Raw genomic sequence first — 10,821 nt, 5'->3', positions numbered from 1 at the left:
AGTTGTTGCGCGACTTCGATTCGTTATTTTCTCGACCGACATTGTCATCGCTAGCCGGAGGAGGAACGGCGAAATTGGGTTGTTGTTGTTGTAGGTCGAGTGAATCCATTCTCTCTGGCACTGGAGGATTATCCATCATTTCCTCTTCTGCGGCGGCTGCTGCTGCTGCTGCAGCTGGGTCTTCAATATCATGATGATGAAGATTATTCTCCACATTGACAACTTCCATTTTATGACACTTGGCATCGACGAGTTATAATCAACAACACCCTATTTATTGCGGATATTTCCATAATTCATTGAGCAGGCCTTATCATTAGAGATGTCCACTGCCTATCATCATCGACATCGATATTTTGACAAGGGAAACTGTCTGAGTAGCCATTCTTTTCCATCCCTCAAACCATCAATTTAATTCAATTCAATATTTATTTATCAAAAAATGACAAATTTATGTATCCGCAGGGTCAAATGGCTCGGATAGTGTTTTTTTACGCTTCTTACACGACTCGGATCTGGGAAACCGAGACAAGAAAACCGACGAGTGAATACATTATTTGACGCCTTCATAAAATGTCTGGAAGCGCGACAATGGAAAGCGCGGGAGGCGAAGGGCGGCGGCGGCCACGGTAAATATGCGCGCGGGATTGGGCATGTCTTATCTACAGGTTTACATAATATTTCTAGATCCGATTGAAAATTCCATATGAATTCCAATTGAATTCCATATTCCAATATAATTGAAATCAAAAAGTGAACAACATATTTAACACGTTGATATATTAACATGTGAATGCACAGTCAAGATATATCAATCGATGTAAGTCTGTTTTACTTAAGCGGCTTTATGTTGGATGATGCCCTATTCCAGATACAAAGTTTGCAGGCAAGTTCTTACCTTGTACAAAGATTTCTCAAACGCTAACTGAAGTAGCCATTTCACGCGATACAATTCTGGTCTACTACTACGATTATGTTAATTGCGAAGCATTCCATATGGAATGCTCGGATAGCCCGCCAAACGGAAGGATGATCGAGTGCAATTAAATTTCTGAAACCTACGTTGTTTGTTCTTGGATCAGCATCCAGGGGATCTGGGCTGATTTCGACATACACTTGGTTTTTCACCATTCCATTATACGCTGTCAAAGTTATTTATAAGGGCTTCTGTTTCTGGTGGAGCCGAATCGTGCAAATGCTGTATCCACTGGTGAGAAAGCCATCCAGTTTCAGTCTGCATCAACATTGTACATAAAATACACAAAGCGTTGAATTAGACAACGATTTCAAAGACGTAGCAATCTCCAACAAAACACCCAAGTTACTTCCTCTGTTACAAAGACCGAATTCGTGTGAGTCAAATGATAATAAGGGGCTGTTCAAAAATTACGTAGCACGAAATTTAGACACCCCCCTGTAACAGCTTGTAACAAATGTTGTCACCCCCCCCCCTAAAATATTATGTAACAAAATGAAATACCCCCCCCCCCATATAGGCCTATAGGAGCAATGTACCACATGTGTCAAGAATACTTCAAACGTAACTGTTGATTGGAAGTGTAGGACTTTTTTTGTGAAACGAATGAAATGTGCCAGGTTCATATGTAACGAAAAAATTAAAAATCCCTTTTAGCTTTCAGACTCGTGTGTCCTTCATCGGAATTTATTTACTAAGCTAACTTCATGAAACTCAACTATAAACAATCAAATAAAAGGGTAGCCAACTGCGCGTCATCTGTATATCGTGTGAAAATATACTATTTGTGTCTGTTTATTTCGCGAACCGAGGGCGAAATAACTGTATGGCAGCATTTCGGAAGCGATGATTCGTTATGCTATAGATAACGAAATTAGCGCACGAATCAACAACGGTCATGAGAATGCCAACTTTTCTGACAACCATTCCAAACCTGTTATTTCTTATTCTGATACCTTCCGATAAAAAACGATCGATAAGAGTTAATTGGGAATAAGTTGTTTCCAGCCAAAGGTCGAGAGGTCGAGATCATAAAAAATGAAAATTAATTCTCGCACGCTCGAATTTATTTTCATTTTTCTACTCACTCGCCCCCTCAACCTTTGACTTGAAACAACTTATTCCCAATTACTCTAATAATTCCACAATTTAAAAGAGTGAGTAAAGTGTTAGCATAATAATCTAGAAAAATAAGATCAAATATAGATTTCGAATAATGAAAAATCAATTATTAAACATAAAAAGTGTGAGTGAAATAATTCATATTTAAAACATTGAATATTTATATTTGAATGAGTTAGATTTATTCTAATAAAAGTTTTGTTATAAAAATGAAGAAAGAAGAAGAAGAACCGAAATTCAAAATCGAAATCAATGAAACCAATAACTTATTTTCACTGGAATAAGTTGTTTCAAGTCAAAGGTTGAGGGGGCGAGTGAGTAGAAAAATGTTTTATGAGCTTTATGTTTTATGTTTTATTTTTTATGAGCTCGACCTTTGGCTTGAAACAACTTATTCCAAATTACTGATAAGGAAAATGGATTCGCAAAAAATAAAAATGGATACGACTGTGACAACCATTCGCACCACTCGCTGTTCTTTCGTAGCCGATTATGTCCGGTTGTTCAAAGTGGACAGCATTTTGCCGCGTTTCTTCCTCTTAATAAGTAAGTTGATGATCAATGTTGCATTGTTATGCACAATGTAACCAGTGGGATTCAGTCCAGTCATGAATTGCATTACTCCATTTAGATAGGACCTGACGATAACCTGACGATTCTTGATGAGTTTAACCCCTCTGTTTACTGTTATAGTTGGCCCGTATTCACCGCATGGCTTAATGAACACAAAACGCCCCCTCGGAACAAATTGGGGTATATACCTTGTTACTGCAAAAATATGTATGAATGCAAGTATTGAATTGACGACTTTTCTTCACCAGAATATTCGGGATTTGAACGATAATCTATGGTGGCTGATTCGGGCCATGTCAAATTTTTTTTTTTCGTCCTCCACGAAAACGCGCAAAAACAAATAAAACAAATTTTGCGCGGTCATATTTGTTTTTGCGCGTTTTCGTGGAGGACGAAAAAAAATTTTTACATGGCCCGAATCAGCCACCATAATAATCAGCCTTTCAAAACTCAACAACAAAATACACTAGTTACGGGTTAGAAGGAATACATAGTAGCCCCCGTCACGTGGGAAATCTTGATAAAAGCTTCCCCGAATGACCACACGAAAAACAATGTCATCTAAAAACCGATACATGTAGGCGGCCCTCATTGGGTACCAGACGTACATAAACAATGAGTAGTGCAGATAATATGATCGGTTTCTCATTCTGTCCAAAACGACGATAATCAATGCATTTGAAACTATGCCTATGATTGCGGCCGGTGAATAGAAATATATGTAAATATAGACGCTGAACTGATAGTTCCATCTGATCGGCTTTAACCGCCATTTGTCACAGTCAGTAAGTTTGATACGGCTCGTCGTTGTATTTTGCATTGTTATCTGTCACGGCTTAGTGCGCGAGAGAACGCCGGTGTCTGAGTTAACTTGGCGTGTTTGAAGGAGGCTGATACCAGTGCGTGATACGAACCAATCACAATTTTGTCGCAATCACACTCACTCCTGACTAGCAAATTGACATCGTCGCTCATAGTGCTGTTCGTCAAGTCGATGAGAATCTCCCGCATACACCTTCAAAGATCAAAAATGTTAAACAAAGCGCATAAATAAAGCAAGAATGAGGAATTTGCAATCGAAAAAAACGTACAGAACCCGGGAGGTTACGGAAAAAATTATTCCGATTGATCTGTATGCACGTACGTTATTGTGATAAATCACTGCACACGGGCGTTATTTCAATCAATCCTTGTGCACGGACTTTTCTGTAATCAATAATTCACCCATAGGGGTCCATACCTATGTTCCTATTATGTTCCTATGTCCTATTTTCCCCGGGTTCTATATTCCCCCAAGGGAAATTATAAAAACAGGGTTCTATATTCCCCGGGACCTATGTTCCCCCAAGGGAAATCGTACATAAAGAGGTTCTATATATTCCCCGAGTCCAATGTTCCCGGGTTCTATATTAGTCCCCTGGTTATATAATACCCCACGGAAGATAATGGAAAATGTACAAAAAAGTCCTTTGTTCTCGTGGCCACACACACTAAATTTTGGCGCCCGGAATTGAGAGCATGATTAAGGGCCAGCAGGCTGCAAAGCCTGAAATGCAACCAAGGTTAGTCGATGTTGTGGAAAATTGGCACTATCTTCATTCTATCTTTACTCCATTGAATGAAAATTAACGACATGAATCACAATAAAAAATTGCCCGGGCAAGTCTAAAAGCCTTTTTACAGTGTGACGTATGCTGCATGAATTACCGTGATCGATCGATATCGTCATTTGGAACTGATCTCGTTCAGTTCTCGCTGTTGCAAAAGAATTAAAAGCAGCCTTGTCTGTATCAAATTTATAGTATTTAGCTAATAAATGTTATAATTGATGGAATATCATTAAAAGCATAGGTATGGACCCCTCCGGTCAACCTTTTTATTATTTGGAGAATAGGGAACCCTTTTTGTATTATTTCCACTGGGTGAATATAGAACCCGGGGAACATAGAACCTGAGGAATGTAGGGATGACCCCCAAATGTGGAACTGAATATTAGACCCTAAACCCCTTACTTTCTAGGCCTTTGGCTGTTGGTGATTACATTGCATCGTAACTCCTTCAATACTAATTGATTCTCCATTGAGTATCACTAAAAAATGGCGCGGCGTCAACAATATTGCACGATAACGAAAAGAGATTAAATGATAAAATTGTGATTTATGGAAGACGTTAAGGCTCATTTTTCTAAATCAAAATGCACAGATAACTTGCGGACACAATCTGATTCGGTGCTGAGCCATAGCAGAGTTAGGTTGACTTTTCCAAACCTCCGATTTCCAACAACCAATCAAAATATTGACCGCCAAAATATGGTTAAGAATTCGACGTTGTTGGACTACTTCTAACTAATCGCCAGTTAATGCCGGCAAAATGCCCGAACTACCCACTGGGAAAGAGAAGACAACTATACGGTTATCCGAAAACTCGGAATGTTGTTGAGGCAGGTTTCCACTTAAAACCAACTTTTCGTTTCGTTTATAACCCCACGTTAAAAAGTATTTTCGTTAAATTTTCATTTCAACGGCGCGTTAAAACTTAACCTTTTGTTTTTACGTGATCTCTGCCTTTTTTAATTCCATGTCAAAACCGTACCTTTGTAATATAGGAAAAACATTGGTGGAGATTATGGGAAATCCCTCTGCAACGGGTAGTTAGGAAAGATGTTCAAACAATTCAAATGCACACCCGAATTGCAAATTACGATATACACGTATAACCTCTAAAAATGGGAGATATTTGAAAATATTGTCCACAAATTAATCAAATTCGCGATTTTTTGACGCGCGGTAAGAATATGCGGTCTTTGGTGGTTTCACATCGTCAATACCCTCAATTGCTGCGTTCGAAAAACCCAAGAATCACCATTTACATCTACTTTCAGTTCTTTTGAAATGACGTATGAATTTAGTTTTTCAAGCAAGGGACTGCAGAGCTCATTGATATTCAATCAATTCTTATAACTTATGAATATTCTTATGTTCCAAAACCAGTGAACATTACCGCAACAGTGGGAATCTCGAAGGACCGCTACAAAATTCCGCCTAGAAACTAAGTGCATTTTCTACTGCTTGGCTGCTATAGCTTTGAGGGCAATAGTTGTACGTGTATACGTTAGCAATTTTGTGTAGATGGCAATAGTGAGCGCTGGAGTGCAGCTCCTTTCTGTCTCCTCCAAATAGCCCCAAATACGTAGCTCTAAAGAACAAAACACGGCGGACATTTGTTTCGTGAAATGTATTGAATTCAGGGTGATTGGATATTATGATCGAATGTGAACAATTTCCCATATGGGTAAATTTGAATACAAATCAGTCAAGTTATCGTTTAAGCCCGTGATATACATGGCATGGTGATTTCTGGAGAACATCGATTCGCCGAATATCTTTGCTCTTGATATAAATTGCCTTTGGAATTCTGTCACATGCTCTATCGCCGAATTCTTAATCGATGATAGTACTCCATCAACTACATTTTTTTAATGTATATTATTTATTCATTAATTCTGAAAAAAAATTATGATATATTATATGATATATGATATATTATTTGTTCGGTGAATTTATCTTCGCTCCGAATTCGATACAATGTATCAATCAATCCAGTCTCTCGAATTCAACCGCAGGCGAATTATACGGCAAATGACTGTCACATGAGATCAGTTGCTATAGAATTACTATATAATATACCGGCAATCGACTAATCGCATTTATAACCAAACTGATTAATGGATACCTCAGTGCTGTCCTCCGATTCAGAGCTGTTTTCATCCGCTTCGGCTGGTGCTGCATCGCTCGCTTTAATTGATTCCCTGGCCGGGGTTCTAGTATCGGTGTCTGAGCCACTCGACCGGCCACGTTTACCTTTATTGAAGTTCTTCCCCGGTGGATTTTTTTGATTTTTTCTTGCCGGCATGTTGTGATCTTCGGCTCTTAAAAATCAATAAGGCCGCCACTACGAAATGCTGACTGCGTCGAAATTATCGAAATTATCCTGTTATGTCCCAGAACAGACTGCCTGTTATCTCCAGTATTATCAGCGACGCGGCAGAGATACTATTACATAAGTTAATGTTAATACCTTCACTCGTGGGTTGAATAATGCTGTTCCTAGTTGAAAGTAATAGGGGTAATGGGCTTTCAGGCCAAAGGTCGAACGGTCGAGCTCGTAAAAAATGAAAAAACATAAAAATAATAACAATTTCTACTTGAATTACTCGCAAAACTCATAAAAATGAAAAATAAATTCTCACACGCTCGAATTTATTTTTCATTTTCTACTCGCTAGAAAAAGTGTGAGTAAAGTGTGAGTGAAATAATTCATATTTTAACAGATTTCGAGTAAAAATATAAGTAAAATAAATGGATAACTAAACGAATATAAAAGTGTGAGTAAAGTGTGAGTGAAATAGTTTATATTTTAAACATATTTCAATATTTATATTTGTATGAGTTAGATTTTTAAACATTAAAAGTGTGAGTAAAGTGTGAGTGAAATAATTCATATTTAGAACAGTGAATATTTATATTTGAATGAGTTTTAATAAAAATTTTGTTATAAAAATGAAGAAAGAAGAAGAACCCAACTTTAAAATCGAAATCAATGAAACCAATAAATCATTTTCACAGTTTTACATTAAAAATTATATTTCAGCAACAAATTTAGTGTCCGCAAGACATTATAAAATCGATAACATAACTATGATTAATCAAATATCATCAAATGAAACATATTTAATTACTGAACTAGTAGATACTTTTGATAATGGCGTTAAAAATCCTAAAATATTCAATACAGTTTTGAATTTTAAAGGAACTTTAGATGAAAACATAATTAATATTCTTAAAACTCCTTTCAATGAAAGAAATGATGATATAATACTTTCAAAAGATTACAATGATTTGATTAACTTAAGAATTGAAAAAAGACAATTATATTATTTCAATTTTGATAATAAACAAATTATCTATAATGAAAATTCATCAAATATTGGAATTCAATGTGAATTAGATAATGAAAAATCATTTAAAGATATTGCAGTTCAATGTAATTTAGATGATGAATTTAGAAAATTCAATCCTAATGAAAAAGTGCATTGTTATTGCGGAGGTAAATATTTAAAATCACATAAATCAAAGCATTATGAAACAATTAAACATAAAAACTGGCGTAAAGAGTAACAATTCTACATTATAATTATTGAATTGAGTTAAATGATTTAAATATCTAATAGACTGTTAAAATGATAAATTGTTTGACAGTTGAAATGATAAATTGTTTGACAGTTGAAATGATAAATTGTTTGACAGTTGAAATGATAAGACAGTTGAAATGATAAATTGTTCGACTGTTGAAATGATAAGACAGTTGAAATGATAAATTGTTTGACAGTTGAAATGATAAATTGTTTGGCAGTTGAAATGATAAATTGTTTGGCAGTTGAAATGATAAATTGTTTGGCAGTTGAAATGATAAATTGTTTGGCAGTTGAAACTATAAGACAGCTGAAATGATAAATTGTTTGACAGTTGAAATGATAAATTGTTTGACAGTTGAAATGATAAATTGTTTGACAGTTGAAATGATAAATTGTTTGACAGTTGAAATGATAAATTATTCGACAGTTGAAATGATAAATTGTTTGACAGTTGAAATAATAAATTGTTTGGCAGTTGAAATGATAAATTGTTTGACAGTTGAAATGATAAATTGTTTGACAGTTGAAATGATAAATTGTTTGACAGTTGAAATGATAAATTGTTTGGCCGTAAATTTAATTGTTATTTGATTTAATCATTTAAAAGTTTGATATTTTCAAAATGATTATAAAATATTTAATTAAAAACTAGCAAATATTTTATAAACTGTTTAATTTCTTTCTTAAATAAATGGATGGTTTCATCCCAACTGGGAAAAGTGATTTGAAACATTATCTTGTAGCAGGAGGATTAATATTGGCTGCGCTTTATTTATACTATGAGAATATTAGTAAGGATTTGATGAATGAAAATATAAAATTGAGCAAGAAATTGAAAAAATTAAATGGAAATAAAAATAATCATAAAAAAGTTATTGAATCAGATTAGTGAATTAATTAAATAAATAAATGAGTGAAAATATATTAAACTTATTACATCTAATATATAAAAATCAACAGAATATTAAATCAATTATTATGCTTACAGGTTTATTTTCATTCTCAGTTTATACTATAAAACAGTTGTTAGAATTCTATGATTGCTGTAAAATTAGATACGCTGAATTAATAGAAAATATGAATTATATTTCAGATAGATTGAATAATATTAAATGCTGTGAAGTATGTAATAAAAGATATAAAAATTTAAAGAGTTTAAAAACTCATAAATATATTCATGAACTTGATGAAAAATTATATGAATCAAAATAAGAAATCGACTGTTAAATTAGCTGAAAATATAAAATATATTAGTTGAAATGTATGAAAATAAAAGTTAATAAAAAAAAGGGGTTGAGGTATCAATGTATCAGATACCCTATTAAATACCCTAATACCATGTATTAAATACATATCAAATACGTATTGATGGTATTAAATACGTATTAATGGTATTGAATACATATTATGCTTTATTTCTGAAAATGAAGTAACAGAAGTAATTTATGTTTTAATTCATTCAAGTATGATATTGTAAATTCTTTACACTTGACTAGGATAATACAAGAGTGATATTAGTTAGTTGGCTTATTCAGTAAGAGAAACAATGAAATAATACAAGAGTGATACTAACAGTTAAAGTTATTGAATTTCTTGTTAAATCTTTTTGAATTCTAGTCAATTCTTGTTATCCAATAGCGTGAATAGAAATCAAAAAGATTTAAATAAAAAAACAATAAGTTACATAAGTTAGAACCTTTATTATTTTTTAATTACTTCTGAGACTACAATTTCCATATGAATATAAATTTATAAAATAAAATCCTAATTCAAAATATTATAGAATTCACTGTATACTAATGGATGAGTGGATGAATTGGATGAATTGGATGAATTGGATGAGTGGAAGAGTGGATGAGTGTAATAATATATATATTTTACTTTTTAACACATAAATTGGAAGAATAGTATGAGTATAAATATAATATTTATATTCTTTATTAAATTTAACACAATATATATATATTATTAAAATAATATTTAAATATAGTATAAAATTGATAAAATAACTTCAAATCAAACTCTTACTGTTTTAAAAATAAAAAACATATGTAAATTATATATTATTACACTCATCCATTCATCCACTCATCCAATTCATCCAATTCATCCACTCATCCATTAGTATACAGTGAATTCTATAATATTTTGAATTAGGATTTTATTTTATAAATTTATATTCATATGGAAATTGTAGTCTCAGAAGTAATTAAAAAATAATAAAGGTTCTAACTTATGTAACTTATTGTTTTTTTATTTAAATCTTTTTGATTTCTATTCACGCTATTGGATAACAAGAATTGACTAGAATTCAAAAAGATTTAACAAGAAATTCAATAACTTTAACTGTTAGTATCACTCTTGTATTATTTCATTGTTTCTCTTACTGAATAAGCCAACTAACTAATATCACTCTTGTATTATCCTAGTCAAGTGTAAAGAATTTACAATATCATACTTGAATGAATTAAAACATAAATTACTTCTGTTACTTCATTTTCAGAAATAAAGCATAATATGTATTCAATACCATTAATACGTATTTAATACCATCAATACGTATTTGATATGTATTTAATACATGGTATTAGGGTATTTAATAGGGTATCTGATACATTGATACCTCAACCCCTTTTTTTTATTAACTTTTATTTTCATACATTTCAACTAATATATTTTATATTTTCAGCTAATTTAACAGTCGATTTCTTATTTTGATTCATATAATTTTTCATCAAGTTCATGAATATATTTATGAGTTTTTAAACTCTTTAAATTTTTATATCTTTTATTACATACTTCACAGCATTTAATATTATTCAATCTATCTGAAATATAATTCATATTTTCTATTAATTCAGCGTATCTAATTTTACAGCAATCATAGAATTCTAACAACTGTTTTATAGTATAAACTGAGAATGAAAATAAACCTGTAAGCATAATAATTGATTTA

Source organism: Tubulanus polymorphus, chromosome 5, assembly GCF_964204645.1.
Source record: "Tubulanus polymorphus chromosome 5, tnTubPoly1.2, whole genome shotgun sequence".
Classification (NCBI taxonomy): domain Eukaryota; kingdom Metazoa; phylum Nemertea; class Palaeonemertea; order Tubulaniformes; family Tubulanidae; genus Tubulanus; species Tubulanus polymorphus.
Note: the sequence above shows the minus strand (reverse complement) of the source record.